Source organism: Rousettus aegyptiacus, unplaced genomic scaffold (assembly GCF_014176215.1).
Source record: "Rousettus aegyptiacus isolate mRouAeg1 unplaced genomic scaffold, mRouAeg1.p scaffold_m13_p_5, whole genome shotgun sequence".
NCBI classification, from domain to species: Eukaryota; Metazoa; Chordata; class Mammalia; order Chiroptera; family Pteropodidae; genus Rousettus; species Rousettus aegyptiacus.
Genome location: NW_023416308.1, coordinates 37,011,628 through 37,029,198, shown reverse-complemented (window position 1 = coordinate 37,029,198; position 17,571 = coordinate 37,011,628). Strand labels below are relative to the sequence as shown.

At 43.7% G+C, this 17,571-nt stretch overlaps 1 protein-coding gene across 21 annotated transcripts in view; it reads right to left on the bottom strand.

Moving 5' to 3' along the window:
• The window catches only part of GRIK4 (glutamate ionotropic receptor kainate type subunit 4), a 444,032-nt gene that overhangs the window by 381,633 nt on the left and 44,828 nt on the right, over positions 1-17,571 (bottom strand). For 5 of the 21 annotated variants that reach the window (XM_036221741.1, XM_036221745.1, XM_036221751.1 and 2 more), the window contains exon 1: positions 11,407-16,168. The exons of 3 other annotated variants lie outside the window; for them this stretch is intronic. The gene's annotated coding sequence lies outside the window, so the exon portion shown is untranslated. Of the gene's footprint in view, positions 1-11,406; positions 16,170-17,571 lie in introns of those variants that run through there. 13 more of the 21 variants (XR_004951076.1, XM_016161264.2, XM_016161265.2 and 10 more) reach the window with 5 other exon arrangements.

Sequence of the window (17,571 nt, the reverse complement as noted above, 5' to 3'; positions counted from 1 at the left end):
GACAAGCCACAGACTGGGAGACTGTATTTGCAAATCACATATCTAACAAAGGATTTGTATCCAGAATATATAACAAACTCTCAAAATAACCCAATAACAAGAAAACTAACAGGCAATACAAAAATGTACAAAAGACTTAAATGGCTACTTTACTCAAGATATAGGATTGCAAATAAGCAGATGAAAAGAATACATCATTAATCATTAGGGAAAAACAAATTAAAACTACAAGATACCGCTATACATCTATTAGGATAGAGAAAAACAATTTTTAATGATTTTAAAAAGTACACTGACAAGTGTTGGTGAGGATTTAGAGAAACTGAAACTCTCATACATTGCTGGTGGGAATACAAAATGGTACAGACACGCTAGAAAACAGGTTGGTAGTTCCTTATAAAGTTAAGCAGAATTTTACCAGATGACCCAACAATCCCACTCCAAGGTTTTTACCCAAGTGAAATGAAAACTTATGTTCATGTAAAAACCTGTACTTGATACACACAGCTTTATTTGAAATAACCAAAAACTGAAAATAACACAAACGTCCTCGAACTGATATACAAATAATACAAATTTATATTACCATAGAATGGAATACTACCCATCAGTAAAAAGAAATGAACTGATAATTTGTAGCAACAAGGATGACTCTCAAATGCATAATACTAAGACTCCATAAGTTAAGCTACATACCACATGATTCCATTTGTATGACTTTATATGGACAAAAACAGATTGGTTGGCAGATGCAAGATGTGGGAGAGGAGTTGACACAAAGGACACAGGAATTGAGGGGTGATGAAAATGTTTTATATCTTCACTGTGGTAGTGGTCATACAACCATATGCATTTGTCAAAACTTACAGAACTATACACTAAAAGGGGTAAGTTTTATTGCATTTGAAGTATACATTAGTAAACAGAAAGAAAGAAGAAAGAAAGAAAGAAAGAAAGAAAGAAAGAAAGAAAGAAAGAAAGAAAGAAAGAAAGAAAGAAAGAAAGAAAGAAAGAGAGAAAGAAAAACAAAAGCAAACATATTTGGAATCTGCCCAACAGGCACCTGCTGTTGCCAGAGCCACTCCCTGTCCAAAGTCTGTCAGCTCTCACCCAGCCTACTGTTACTTGTCACTTCTTAACTTTTCCTCCTTTGTATTTTTAAAGAGCAGTCAGAATTACTTTTTCCAAATGTAAGTCATATTATATCACTTACCTGCTTAAAACTCCTCCAGTATCCTCTCATGTCATTTTCTAATACTCTCCAAATTCCTTCCAGGCCTACAAGGCCAAACCTGGTGCTCTGGCCTCACCACACATCCCTCCCCTTTGTCAACCATCAGACAGCCACTATGGCCATCTTTCTGGACTTTCAAGGACACCAATATGTCAAACCCGGAAGATTTCACTCCTGCATAGTTCCTCTCACCTGGAAGGCTCTGTCCCAACCTCTGTGAGGCTGCATGCTTCTTACCTTTCAGGTGTGAGCATAAATGTCACCTCCTAGGAGAGGTCCTTCCTGAATTCATCCAACCTCATCATCATTCTCTAACCAAACACCTCATCCATCCCAGGGTTTTCATTTTGTCATGGCACTTTTTGTGTCCTGATAATCGTGTGCACTCCATAAGCATCATCATGCTGGCCTTGTTCACTTCTGAATCCTCAGTGCCAGGACACATCATGGCACACAGTGGGTGCTCAATAAATGTTGCTTGAACTGTTATCTTCGAGGAGTCTACCTCTGAGCCTGAGTAGGCATTCATGGTGGGGGTCACCCTAACATAGGGAAAGCACAGCATTACCTACAGGATCTCCTACCCTCATCCCCGTTCTAGGTGGAGTACTTAACTTAAAACTTCCAACAGCCAGTTAGTGGCAGAGCCAGGACTCAGATCTAGCCATCCATGGAGCTGTTGGCATTAACAATTCTCTCCATTTCCCACTCTGAGTTATCTGTGTAGATGAGTCAAGCTGGGAGCCATCTGTCTAAGGAATGCACAGCAGAGCAGTGCCATGATCTGCTGGTTGGCTTGGTCCAGCCCTCTGCTCTGCCCAATCCCAGCTCCCAGGGCTAAGTAGTTCTCAAGATTCAGAATCTGATTATGCCAAGTTGTACTGAGAGCCAAGGTGATTAACAGCAGCTTACTGGATGCCTGGATGTCCTAGAAGCTCTAGCCATGTTGCCTCATTAACACTCACCATAGTAGCGCCCTCATTTTTAAGTGATCTCAGAGTCATCATGCTGTTATGTAAGTGGAAGAGCCTTTTGGTGTCCATGTGTAGAGCTGGTTCCATCAAATCCTAGTGGGAGCTCTAAACCCCATTCTTTCTCTGGCTTCTTGGCGAGCAATAACCTGGCATATTCTCAGCCAAAAAGTAGAAGAGCAGACGAGAGAACCTCAAGGGATCCTGCTGCTACTGTAACATCTAGTCTCCTATGGGCTATGCCTACCCTCTGTCCCTTCATGCTCTCAAGTCTCAGCTCCTGTAGATGTAAACACAGATGTCTCAAATGTCTCAGTCCTGGGGAAAGCAACTGGTACCCTTCTATTTCTCTGCCCCCTAGCTTTGTTTCTTTCTTTCTCCCTGTCCTCATCTCTCTGCTCCATCTCTCTTTCCCTTGGTCTGTCTCTGACTCTGTTTTTTTGTCCCATGTGTTCACATGTACACACAAGCATACAATCACTGGCACACTGCCAAAACCCCCTTTCCAACTCACTTCCTTCAGCTGTTCAACCCACTCTGCCAAAAGGACAGGATCCTACAGATCAAGGCTCCAGAATACCCACTGCAGGGACTCAAGGATAACGAAAGGATGTCTGGACTGTGGTTTTGGTCCCCAGGGCCTTAGCCAAGGAGCCTGTGCACTACACAGGGGCTTATAGACACCTAAATTCTGCTCTGACACCATCAGTCCTAATGGAGCATTCGGCCTTGCTAAATACCCACCGCTGTGAGCCATAGCTGCATCCCTGACTGCCAGTGGGGAGAGGATCTGTCCAGCAGGTACTCTGGGCCAGCTCAGCTACAGCCCAGTAGTGTGGTTGGAGAGGGCTGGAAAGAAGAAGACAGGAGCTAGCATAATTTCATGTCTGGTCTTTCCTAGCCAACAGGCAAAATGACTCTGTGATCCCCTAGCTCTAAATTAGTTGTATTTTATGATATCCCTGCCCAGCGGGAAATGTCCCACTAAATCTTAAGGATCTTCCTTCCAAGAAACTCTCCAGGACTCCTGTTTACTGTTGGACAGCTAGCTCTTGAAGAGCAGGGTATGATATTGGTGGAGATTGAGAAAGATGAGCATCCAAGAGATGATGTCAGGAATGGGCTTCCATCCATCTTTCATTGGCAACTGTCTTTAGAACATGAAGTAAAAGAGTCATCTAAACCAAGAAATAGCCACAGGACCCCATCCCTTCACACTCTCCTCTCAGGCCATAGCTTACTCACTCACTCTAAAACCTACCTGGCCCCTCTCATTACCAGTGCTTGTTTATGTTTCTAGGCTATATAAACTACCCGGCTTCAACTCCACAAGATGTAGAATTCAGGACAAAGCTGTACTCTGCCCCCCTTTCCAAGGGTACAGTTGAGGCTAGGGTAGGAGCCACCTTTTGAAAGAAAGATGCCACATGACCTTCAGGATTATTCAAACATTAAATACTTGGATAAATGGTGTATCTATATTGTCATTTTTCACCCCTCTTGCTGAAGCTAAATAAAGTACACTATTTCTTTTACATACAGAGTGGAAGATGGTGACTCCTGGAGGAAGGGAAAATACAATGAGAAAGAGGAGAAGGTAAGCTTAAGAGAAGAGGGAAAAGAATCCTTCCAGCTCCTCACCTGACACAGGCAGTCTGGATGTTCAGCAGTAGCTAAGGTGAGACCTTAAGCAGAAGGCCAGAGATCACCTGAAACCAAACACCAGCTGGCCTTGTCCCTGGCCAAGCACAGGCTGGTGACCACAGAGCGGACTTGCAAACACAGGCTTAACAGGACCCATCCAGCTCTAAAAGTTCTTTGCATGATCTTGTCACCACTTAGGCCTGCCTCTCCATTGCCCCTGGCTGTCCATAACCATCAAGCTCTAAGCAGGGTTTCTCTTCATTTACCTTGGTTTAAACCTTGAATGTTCTTTGCTGAACCCTTTCCTTCCTTTCTTTATTCTCTCTCATCTCATGTAGCCTTTGATTGCCACCCTTTGAGCCCATAGGACTGTAAAGTTTTAAAAAATAAAAGACAGTTTTATGACCCTCAAGAACTGTGCAATGTTTAAGCATTTCCGAGTGCTGTTATTTATTTAATTTTTTGCTGATGGTTATTATGGTTACTTTTTAAAAATATGATAATATAGTAAATCAGTCCTAACCGCACCCCCCTCCAAAAAAAAAAAAGTCATAAGAAAGCTTATGCTTCCCTCTAGCACCCCTGGTCAGTCAAAACTCTCACCTAGTCAATAGCATCTGCCTCTCCATACTCCCACCCCTCCCCTAGAAGGGGAGCTGTAAAGAGGTCCCTAGTTCTACTGAAGTCCAGCCTTGCCTAGCAAAGGAGACAAAGGTATTACCAGCTTCCATTATTACAACCAATTTTAAAGTTATTATTGTGGATACTTAAGATGTCAACAGTGAGGAATCCTATTGTCCCACTAATTAATTCAGCAAACTCCCTCAAATATAGAAGTTGTTAATTGTAATTCCAAACTTACCCCCCACTATTACTGGAATCGACTAATTAAACAATTATCCAGTACAGGTCTTTCATGGGGGAAGATGGACTATTCCTTTTTGTAGCTACAATTAAGCAACACATTCAATTATCAGAATGAAATACAAATTTACCCAGGAGCCCAGTAAATTATGGTGATTCATACTTTGTTTTCCTATGATCACCTCCTAGAAAATAAAAGGGGCTGCATCTTCTAGCTGCAGTAGGATGCCATCTGGATTGCTTTTGTACCGCTCTTCAGGGTCCCCCTAAAGAGCTTTCTGCTGCTCAGTTCATAAGCACCAGCTGAAGCAGAGGGTGCTGATTGACCGTATCTACTTCTGCCAATATCTGTAGGGTTGTCCAGCAGGAGGTCAGAGTGGTTTGTTGTTTCTAGAGGGGGAGTGGTGGAGAATGAGGCAAGAACAAGAATCTTATATATAGTTTTGCCTTGATCCATGTGTGAGGCACACACAAACACAGTCACATTTTCAGTATACCTCATTATGAAAAACTTTTGCATTTATGGCAAAAAAAAATTCCCATGGGGGAAAAAGGGTGAGAAGACCCACAAGCCAGGGGGAAGTAATGTAGACAAGTTTCATGATGAGCCACTGAATAAGATGTGAAAATTAAATCAGATAAAAGGCAGTAGCTGAAACAGAGAGACAGAAAGAAAGGCACGAGACAATAAATGGAAAGATACTAGCACTGAAGTGCTCCAGTCTGAGCAGAAAACATGTAATCTTCAGAATCTGCAAAAAATGTTCATATCCTAAAATGGAGAGAACAAAGGTCCCAGCTTTAATGTGCATAATTGAATCATCTCAGCTAGTTTACCAAGGGATGGTGGGCATGACAAGGTTCTCTGAAGACAAAAAGCCTGCTGAACAAAGTACCATTCATCCCTTCCAAGAACTCGTAGAGGGCAAATTAAGGAGAAATTCAAGTAAAGTGATTTATTTGCAGAAAATATTGGAAATTCCTTAAGGTCATGTACCCCTTCCCTGTCATTCAGTATAGACCTGGGCACAAAGTATGTGTTAAACAAAGATTCATGGTTCTTGGACAACCCCCTGTTCAGTGGGCACTGTGGGAAGACAGAAGAAAAAGCTTCTCCTCGCTGCAGATTGATAGATGGAGTGCTTGAGTAGAGAGCAAGCGGTACTCTCAGAATTTCTTCATTTATTCATTCATTCAAAAACATTTGTTGAGCATCTACTCTTTACCACATGCATGCTAGGCACAAGAAATTCAATACAAGCAAGAAAGGCATAGTCCCTGCCTTAATAGATCTTATAGTCCTAGGGAAGAGACAAATGAGCCAACAGCCAGGAAGAGCGAAAAATACAGTGATAAGGTGTTATAGCCTTCCAAAAGGAAGAGACATTCAAACTGAGACCTGAAGAAGGCAAAGGAATAAGCCAGGTGCCAACATTTCCTCATCTGTAAAATGGGAGTAATAAGAATATCTGCCCCATTGGGTTGTTGTGAGAATTAAATGAGATAATCTATGTAAGCTTTTCCAACAGGCCCTGGTGTGTAGCATGCTCTGTTTAAGTGTCTGCTTTTGCTACTATTATTATCATCCTTCCATCATTCCCAACTTTGCAAGAGCTATAACAATGGAAGTCATCCTGGATGCCTGTTCTCAGCACTGTTCCCTGACCATTAAGGCATAATCATACAGCATGGAGCACTGCTCAATTCATCCGGCAGAACCCCTATCACACACTTGGCACATGCTAGGAAATGATTGGAATAGGAAAGAAGTACATGGCTTGTTCTTAAGAAGCTATGATAAGATTGGACAGAATACATAACAAAGTATTAAATCTCATATTGCATAGTCTATCCTGCAGGCACTGGTGTTGCTCCCAGAGGTGAGAGGAATTGTCAGGAGATGTTCTCATGGCTATAGGATCCTCCCAAGGAAGCAGCTCCCAAGCTGTGAGCCAGTGGAGATGAGTCAACAGGAGCCCCAAGGCCTTGCCATCAACTACCTTCTCTCCAGTCTTCTAAGATATAGAGGAGCCAGGGTGAGAGCACAAACTTAAGTGTTAATGCAGACCACCTCCAGATATCCCAGGCTGGTAGAGGATCCTGAACCCCGAAGCACTGGACCTCTGTAGCTCCCTGGCTCCTGATTAAGGCTCGTGTACACACTGTCCGTGGTAGCCAGGACCAGGACTTGCTGAGTCCAAGTTTGGTCTTGCCCTACTCCTCTGCACCTCCTCCTCCCACTCAGGGAGACAAGATTTCAGGTTACCTCAAAGAACTCATAAGCTAATGCTGAAGAAAGCTGAGCTAAGCCTCCAGGATGCTCAGCAGCTGTGAGATGGCATGGATAGGGATTAGACAGGCAGCAACGCCTAATTTAGTGACTCCCTGTTTTCTACTCAACTTCTCAGCAGCAAATCACCAAGGCCTTTTTCATCATGCCCCAGCTCCTGGAAACCATTAAAGAGTCTGATTGAGCACCCTTGGAAGCAGGTTCAAGGGGAAATTCTGACACATGAGAACAGATTTATTCCCTGATGACAATGGCAGTATTAGCTTTATTGATTAAGCAGTACCATCATTAACAACAAACATTTATGGGGCTCTCAGTTTGAGCATTGCATCTGTCCTTCAGCCCAAGCATGGACTTGGAGGACCCCATATCAAATGGGAAAAAATAACTGGCTCATGCCCTTGGGGTTACTACAATCCACAAGAAGTCACTTTTGAAGAGAAGCAGAGCTTGCCACCCAAAATATGCCTTTTGGGATATTGATTTTTAAGCTGGTTATTAAAGAACAAAAGACTCAGAAAAACCTTTGACCTTCCCTGCAACTCTCTAAAATGAATTTAGATAAAGGACCTACTCCAGGAAGGGAGATATCATCACAGATACCTATAGTTTGATAGAGGGGAACCTAACAAGGCCCATTTGAACCTAGCAAGGCCCTCTCTTTGTCCCATTGTTAAGGATGACCTAGCAAACATTTCTTAACCAAACATTTGCTTTTCTACCTCCAGGTGAATTGCCTCCCTGCCCTTTGAAGTCCCAAGCCACAACTCTTCCTTCTCTTTGGCCCAAGAGTGCCATATAAACCTCGACTGCTGGATGCCTCTTTGGATCTTTAATGGCGCCTCCGAATGTGCATTTGTATAATAAACTTTGGACACTTTCTCCTGTTAAATTTGATTATTAGCCCAGCTAGAAGAATTTAAAGGTGAGAAAAAAAATTAATTTTAATCCCCCATAATTTGCTTTAAATGCACTCTAAAATACTTTAAAATGAAAGATACTATAACTTTGTAACATCAGAGCCTAGAAGTTTACTAGTTCAACAAAAGATAACTAAGTGAATGAATGAGTAAATAGTACATAGTTACCTTCAATGGCTTCAGGCCTTATTACCTAATTTATGGATTACTGAGGCCTCTTGCTTTTCTATCTTCTTGCAGAATATCTATCTAATGGCCTCACTTGGGTCATTTCACTGTTACCTTAAATCTCAATCAGAAACAGAGAAAAGCAAGCAGAGGAAATGAAAAGGAGAAAGACAAAAATCAATCAGTGTTTTCCCTTTAGCAACTCAAAGAAAGATTTTGTGGGTAAGGAAAAAAAAAAGGGAATTTACGGCTAAAGCAAGCCTTAGGAATTATCTGTGGGTTAATTTATGCATGCCTTACAGCATAAATTGCCATCTTGCTTCCACTCTGCTGAGAAAACTTCCCAAGAAAGGCAGTGCTTTAGAAGGGGACTGAAATACAGGAGAAATATGGTTAAAATTATACCGTCTTAACCATTTTTTTTTAAGTGTATAGTTCAGTAGTGTTAAATATATTATTATATACTTTAGAAATCCTCAAAGCCTGACCATCCATGGTTGGAAGTGGAGGGTGGCTTTGCAATGATGCAAGCCAGTAGCCTCTTTCTCTACACTGACCCTGTCACCCAAGCCACATCTTGTTCTGGGGTGAGGGTGGGGGTGTCATTCATTATTGCTGACACCAACAGGGTAGTCTTCTCAGGAGCAACCGCCACCCCTTCCAGATAATGCTTTGCTATGGACATAGGACCTTTGCCTTAATCCCAAGAAGTACAATAAATGAGACTGGAATTATTAGATAAGACTTTTCCAACAGCCTAGAAATACAGAGGAGGAAAGGAAAAAGGAAATTTACTTTTGTGGGCACAGTTAGACCCTCTCCAGGGTTGCCAGTTCCCTCTTCCTAGCTCTTGCCTGCGTGAATGGAGAGAACACTGTTCCCTATGCACAGCCTCCTCCAAGTCTGTATGCACAAGAGTGGGGCCCAGAGTTTTTCCCCTGCCACCCTAAGGTACTCCTGGCCACTCCTGGTTGCTGGGTAATGACCCTCCTCTTCCCTCAGGGACCAACACTGTGCAGTACTACCATTTAGGGAGCAGGACCTCTTACATAAATGAGAATTCAACAGAAAAAAACCCTGACATTCACAAGAGGACACCCCCATACAGACATGAGAAGACAAGAGATGGGAGCTTCTTCATCTTGGACAAAGTAATAAACCTCTTGTTCCTCTGTTTTCTCCTATGTAAAATGGGGATGATAGTATCTGTTCCAATCTCAGGGTGGTTATCAGTACCAAGACAGATAATGGGCAGAAGGCAGCAATGCAAAATAGGAAGTCCCTTAAAAATATAAATTAGTATCATTAATATTATTTTTAAAAATTAGCAGACTATAGATTTTTGAGTGGCAGGAGACCAGTGCACTGAAGTTAAAAGCCTCCACCATGTTAACCATGGTCTTTAGCCTGTCTGTTCTATAATCCAACTTGGCAGTAGTGCCCCTCCTGGAGCTGCAAATGCCCCAGGCACAGTCCTTGATGCCTCAAGCAAATGGCTGCGAACACCTGCGCCACTTCCACTTCATAAAATAAAATTACTCACTAGTGCTCCTCACCTCCTTTCATTTGAAAGGAAACAGCCCATTGTTCTTATTGGATTGTAGATGAGTCACTCGGAAAATATTTTTGAGCACATTATATAAGCAGTAAAGGTAATATAAAAGTACCTGTGTACCTGTTTTGTTTCCCACTTTGGAAACCCACACTGGAGTCTAGGGTTGTATTACATAAAGGGTTGTATTACATACTTTTGTCCTTTTTGTTTTGTTTTGTTTTAACAGAAGTGTTTTGCTCATTTCCTCTACATGTGGGAAAGGGGACACGTTAATCATTCCTGAGTGGAGAGTGAAACCCCTTAGAGGGTATAGCTCGGTCTTTGGCAGGAAGAATTTGAGCAAAAAGACAAGTGAGACCTAAATGCCAGCCTTCATATCTAGGAAGAATGACTGGAAAGAAGGTGGTAAACACTTGTGTCTCCACTGAAGACAGAACAGAGACAATGGCAACAGTAAGAAGTTAGACCAGGTACCAGGAGGAACAGTTTTACTGTAAGGATGCAAGCAACTTTGATTGCATGCCCTGAAGAGGTTGTAAAGCCTTTGTTGGATATTTTATGTGGCTAGACTGTCTTTATGGGATGTTTTCAGTCCATTCTTGCTTTGAGGCAGGTGACTGGACAAATGACTTTTGAAAAACTAGACAGTGTGTGACATGCTGATCACACAGGATACTCCTGCTGACATTGGATACCCACTTACTCAGTACCTAGGGCCAGGCACAGGTGTCTTGGAAGGGAATGTGGGCTTCCCAATCTGCACAGGAAAGTCTCTGTCACAAAGACAATTATCTTATTACATTCTTCCCATGCTCAGGAAGTGCCAGTCACTTTCTCCAGGGCTTCTCTTACAGTGCTGGCACTCAAGACTGTCAAACGTGTCTATGAGTCCATTATATACCCTTAACTCTGCTAACTCTAACACAGGAGTCTTGTCTCTATCCCCTCTCCCAGGCTGCTGAGAGCTTTCTGATTCTTAATTCCAACATTCAATGCATCAAAAATATTGAATTGGGTAAGAACAAGAACAAAATCCTGCGATATGTCCCTAAAACTCTCTCCTGGTTGACATTAACCCAGTAATTGCTCAACCAGTTATGAATCTACTTAACTGTACTATCTCCCATTTGAAAATTGAACCTAAAATGGCAAAACTATGGAGACAATAAGAAAATCAGTGTCTTCCTGGGGTGGAGAGAGGGAACAGATGAGCGGGCAGAACACAGGATTTTTACAGCAATAAGAATATTCTATCTGATATTATAGTGATGGACATGTCATTATACATTTGTCCAAACCTATTGAATGTATAACACCAAAAGTGACCCCTTAGGTAAAGTGTGGACTTAGGATAGTTATGATGCGTTAATGTAGGTTTACCCTTGGTAACAAATATACCATTCTGGTGAATGATATTGATAAGGGAAGCTATATATGTGTAAGAACAGTATATGGGAAATTGCTGTACCTTCCTCTAAATTTTATTGAAAATCTAAAATTGCTCTTAAAAAATAAAGTCTTAAAAAATCTAAACCTAAAGTCAAATATATATATATATATATATATATATATATATATAGAGAGAGAGAGAGAGAGAGAGAGAGAGAGAGAGAAACACACACATACATACATACACACACACACGCACGCGCACACCATACCACATGCTGGCCTGACTTAGTCCACAGATTAGCTTGCAAACATCTTAAATACACCCTGCTTTCAGACAGTATAGATTTATCTGATTTCTGAGGCCTTACTTATTAGGAAGGAATGTGAGGTCTGGTCTCCTTTCCCAGTCCCTTCCTGGTTGGATGATGACCCTGCACATGTTGCTTAACACCTCTGGATCCCAGTCACTTCCTCTGAAAAGCAGAGTTAATAATATCTCACTTAGATCAGAAGATCTCTTGAAATTACGTACAGTTCAAGAGCTATAATTCCCCACTAAATGGCCTCTACAAATGAAGAATTTTTTTCTCCTCCATTCATCGAAAAAAATCTGAGGCCTAGGGTAAGTAGACAAGCATAGGATTTGGAGTCTGAAAAACCAAAGCAGGAATCCAGGATGCCATTTTTGGACTTTGAATGTATAACTTAAGCTTCCTGGGCCTCACTCAGATCTCTAGCATCAAAATAATGACAGCTGTGGTACCATAGCCGATGCATAATAAACACAGTATCACCCCCATTCTGGCATAAGTATCAAAGTCATCCCCCTAAAACCAGAAGGGCTACTAGGCTCAGCATTTTCTCCTCCATTTCCTGTCCTGCTTTTTATTCTCTTTAAGAAAGGTGGCTTTGTCTATTCCCTACCAACTAGTTTTCTCAACTAGCCAGATATTACCTCTGCATTATAAATAGAAAGACTGAGATGCAGGAAAGAGCCAGGAGGTCAGGAGTAATGAATGAGACAAAGCCATAAACCAGACCCTGTATTTCTGTTCATGTTTCATAAGCCAGTGAGTTTAGGTCTGGATTGGAGACCCACTTCCCCTGTCTGGCCCTCCCCACTCAGCTGTTCTCTTTGTACCTCTTATAACACTGGATCTGCTAAATGGTTTATATTCTGTTTGCCAACGCAGGAATGATGCAGAACAAGATTGGGTTATTACAGATTCAGGAGGCACTACACATGTGGCTGTCATGTTTCAGTTACCCTTCCTCTTGGTTGAATAAAATTTGCCTAATATAGTGCCATATTTTATCGTTTTCCCTGCAGTTATAACAAGTTTCCAGCTTCTTCCTGCTAATTATAAGAAGGGATGCAGCTGATCATTGGAAAGAGCCTTTCCAGGGAGGCTGTGGATATCTTTGCAGCCACTTAACTCTGGTTCTTATGGTTCTTAACTGCCCTCTCCTCCATGATATGAGCCCTAATGAAGTCAGGAGCTGACTGCGGTGACTGGTGACTCGGCAGGCAAAGCCCAGCTTGAGGGCGGCCAGGACACCTATGCCTGCTGGCAGGAGAGTAGTACAGCACCCCTCACCTGCTGGATGACGTAGCCTCCGCAGTCTGTCCTCCCACGCCTGCCCAGTATCACTGGGCTGCATATCACTGACTAGGTCCTGATATGTGTGACTGCCACACCAGCAAAGGGTCCGCAATAGAATAACAGGAACTGGGAGGAAGGTGGTCAAACAGGACGCCACTTTGCCCCGCCCTGGGGGTGGAGCAGATGCCCCGCCCCGGGGGTGGAGCAGATAACCGGAAAAAGGGAGGAGGTGGGAGAAAAGGAAACCGTGAGACACAAGAGCAAAGTCCTGGAATGGATCCAAAGCAGCCCGCTTCCGGAAGGCCCATGCTTTGTTCGTCATCCTACTCTGAAACCTTTAGGGGGCGAGGCAGGGAGAAGGGTGCCTGTTTTCATTGCGAACCTCAGCACCCTCTCCATCTGTCCAGCTAATACGGGCTACAAGCAGCCCGGCCGTTGCCCTTTAAAAATAAGGAGACGCGGACCAACGGGCGCATTAGAATTCTGGGTGCATTCTGCCTCCCTTCAGGCAGTTGGCAGCGCCCACGTACTGTGGATACAGGAAGCCTGGAGGCCGTTACTAGGGCACCCCAGGGCAGGGAGCTGGCTTGTCCTTGTTGGGGAGGGGCTCTCCCCCAGGAGGCACCTGTCTCTTCTCTCGGTATTAAAACTCTTCTCAGCTTTGCGCTTTGACCCTAGTCCTCGAGCAAAGTCCGGACATCAGAGCAGGGAAGGCCAAGGGCAAAGCAGGGACGGTGGCGGCGCTTAGACCAGGTAAACCCCTGCCAGTGTCTCGGCTCAGCCCGCCCCCTTGATTAGCATGCGGCTTACGTCTTCCGCTCTCGTCCTCCGCGGGGCCTCTCGCATTCCCGGGCCCTCTCCCCTAGCCCGCATACTAATAAGTTTACAAATAGAAGCCTGTGGCTCGGGTTGCAATAAAAGGCGGAAGCTCCTCTTTGTGCTTCAATGAAAGCATTTTCCCCATAACAAAGGGCTGGATTCAGCTGCCCGATGGGGTCTGGGGCGGGGTGAGTTGCCGAGTAACAAGGCTTACTGTACAAGTGGTGACGGGGAGGAGGGGAGCGGGGGCTCCAGGCTCCAGGCCCCTGCCAACCAGCAAGCCCAGGCCCTGGGGCCCTTTCTCAGGCCAATACTCCATTCCTCTGGCCATTACCCATCCCACAGCAACTTTCCCAGTACACCGTGCTCTCTCATGATCCACCCCCTCCTCCTGTAAGAGTGGGAAATTTTCCAGCAAGCCAGTTACAGGGAAGTGATAGGAAGTGATGTCTTCAGGCGCCAACCCCCAGGAAGAGAACTGACAGCCATCAGGATGGAGATAAGGAAACTGCCTACAAGGCCCTGTTTGATCTAAGATTTAGAAGTTCCCCGGAAACAGATATCTTTGTATTAAAAACTAAGAGCCATCTTCTACTTTTTATAATCTGTTTGCTTGCTTGCTTGACCAAAGGCCCACCAGGATGTGGGTTTAGATTTTATAACCTACCTCCTCTGGAATCTCAGGGCTGATTCTCTGACCCTGCGTGGTGGAGTCAGTCGCTGGCCAGCTAATAAAGGCTCATAATTAATCTCAATTGGCTCCGTAGGTCTCAGATTTGAATGTGCCACAACACTCCAATCCCCAATCTTTAAAAAGCTCTCTGGGAGCATGTGTTAAATTCATGAGATACCTAGGCGGTGATAGATACTGTGCCAAGCCCCTGGTATCAGACTGTAGTCCAACTGGATGGTAGCTGTGCTCACAAAAAGCCTGAAGCATAGCCGCCCCTAGGTGTGGTAGATGCCAGAACTGACATACACGGCAAGAGAAAAAGAGGATGAGTATTCATGAGCTTTGTGCTGGAACAAGAGGTGAGCTTTTCTGAATCTCCAGGAAGGATGAAGGGGAATTCAGAGCCGAATAAGGGGTAATGCCACGGCTAATATTCTTGAATGGAAGAAAACCAAAGGACAGAGTTCCAGAAATGCTTGGGTCCACTAAACTGAGGGAAGAAGCCAACTGGAAGGTGAAGTAAGCCACCCATCCCACTCAGAGCCACTACACAACTGCTGTTTCTTTCTTCTAGCTCTTGTCCTGGTTTGGCCCAAGACTGAATTCGGCCTTGGTTCTCAGTTTTCAAAAGTTCACGTTTTACCCTAGAAAGTTAAGGTTAGCCATCTACTCTGTTTTCCTCCCAGGGACCTAAAAATATAGGGATTATCTTACCTCTTTTTATAAGGTTCTCCTTGGGCACCAAGTTCATCCAGATCACAGAAGATGCTCTCTAAAACTGTGATGCTGGGACCTGGTAGAGCCTGGACACACCCCATTCTAGCATCCCACAGCTCTTCTGAAGCTAGGCTGAGGGGCAGTTGCCCTACAAACAGCCATATTCTAGTAACCTAGGAGAAGCTAGGTCCAAAAGCACTGTTTACTGGCCAACCAATCCTCAGACCATACTGGAAAAGAGGTCAATAATAGACTCTGTACACATGTCTAATAGAGAGAGTCTACTGCCTATGTAACTTTTTCTAAAAAATAGAAAAAGGGGTTTTACCTGGGGGAAGGATGAGGTGAGGAGGCACACTTCCCCAGCCCAGTCCCTGGGAGCTGGGCCTACTAGGTCCCTGCCTGCATCACTGACATCTCAATAGTCATATTCATCCCGTAGACCACTGGTCATAATGCATCTGCTTCATCCACATAAGGCCAGAACAGGGCCCTTGTCCTTAGTGAGGACCCCTACTGCCACATACACATTTTGGGACTGGTTGTCCATTCTGGTCCCTAAGACCTCTCTCCTCCCTTCTCCACACATGACACCACCCCACTGTGTCCCATCATCATTGAGTTCTGTCAAATCTACCTGCTAAAGAGTTTCTCAAATTTGTCTACTTCCAGACCTTAGTTTAAGACACAATTTCACACTAATGTCTCCAGCAGCTTTGTGGTTTTCCTGTATCCTTTCCAGCCACCTGGAAGATCTCGACCTGTTCCCTTTTGTATCAGTCCCCACAGTGGCTTCCTGGTACCTTTAGCCTGATGTACAAGGCCCTTCATGGCCCTTGGCCACCTCTCTGGTTTCTCTCTCTCTTACACCTTAACTCCAGTCAGCTTGCCATTACCCAAACACAAGTCCTCACTTGCTTCTATGTGTTTGTTGAAGTTCTTTCCCCAGCTTCACAATATCATAACTCCCTTTCTTTTCCTGGCTGGCATCCTTCTAAATTCAGTTCAGCATCACCTCCTCCTGGAAGCCCTCTGTGCTTGTCATTCATCCTCAGCTGAATTCACTCCTCAACTATACTCATTAGCTGCCTTACTAGACTGTGAGCTTCTTAAGGGAAAGGCCTAGCTTCCTGATAACTTCAATAAAGATTTATTGGCAAATGATTAAAAGTGATTTTAAAAGTGATTGAAATCAGATATAGGTTTGTTTCTCAGCTCTTCCATCTGGGAAGACACTTAATTTCTCTGAATCACAGTTTCCTTATTTAAATGGATAATAATACCTTAAGGCTATTAGGGTTAAATTAACATGTTTAAAGGATTAGCACAATGCTGGACACTATGTGAGATGTATTCTCTTTATTATTTGTGTCCTCTTGATATCTAACACATCTGGCTCATTCTACCACTTATTCACAATTGCTGAGAAAATGAATACATGGTTCTGAGTCTCATTGTTATCCCTGGCTGTTCTCTGCAGATAGGCTTCGGTTTGTTGGTAGCCCTTTTTCAAGTGGGTCACAAAGATGTGATGACCAATTCATAACTCATCATCAAATGTATATAGTGTAATAGTCAAGAGTCAAATCCTGGTACACAAATGGGTGAAAAGACAAGAAAGACAAACACAGATGAGGCTGAGGGTGGTCACATGTCTCTGGGTCATCTTGGTGCTTGGGAGAGGACAGAAGGGTTGTGGGATGGTTGTGTTCTTTTGGAAACAGTCATGTCTATGTAAAGAGACCTCACCCAAATCTCATCTTTGCTATTTCTTGTTCCCTGAGGACACATGTGCTGCCCTCTGTGTAGTCTGGGAGACACTTTCTATATGTGAGACTCTTTCCTAGTTTTTGCCTTTGTTGGAGCAAGGGGTGCCTACAAGGTACTCTGGGGAGGTCCAGAATAGTCTCTTCCATTCCCATGTAGCTCTCTAGCAGCAGAAGGACTTAGTGGGACTTCCCTTGTCAACAGCACCATATGCTTTCTCTGAGGCAGAGGGAGAGAAGAAAGGGGCCTAGCTGCTGGGAGGCCAGGAAGGAAGTCCAAAGTAGGAGGGAAAGAAGAGAGAGGAAGGCATGAAGTTAGCAGGGGCAGTCCTGATACAGATCTAGAACACAAAGAGGGAAACCTTCTTTAAAACCTGAACTTTAAAGTCTGTTGAACTGATGGACTATAGCAACCAACCCTCTTTTGACTACACTTAGCCCAGGACCTGTTCTTGTTCCTGCTCCAAAGCTGCTGCTGCCACTGGGAACCCTTTGCTTTATCCACCCTTACCTGAGACCACACATCAGGGTCTGCACAGTTTGCTCCTTCCCTGTCTGGTTTGCAATTTTTATTTCTCACCTTCCTATACAGCCAAGATTTATGGCACGCTTGACAGAAATATTTAATTTTCCATATGTCTATTATTCAAAGGCTATAGAAATCTACAGCCTTCATATTTCTGCATTAGTACCCATATAGAGTTGAGGCCAAATAAAGAACTTCCTAGAGGCCTGGAGCAGGGAAAGGAGGAGGCTGAAATCCTGGGCAGAAAGGAGGAGAGGAAGGACCCTAGCAAATCCCCCACAAAGCTCATACCACCCCCACCACTGCTGCATCAAATCAAAAACCTGAACATTTTTTATTATTGTGATTAACATGACTGAGCACTTATTATGTGTCAGGTATTGTGCTAAGCAATTTTAACATTCAAGATCTCATTTACATAATCTTCA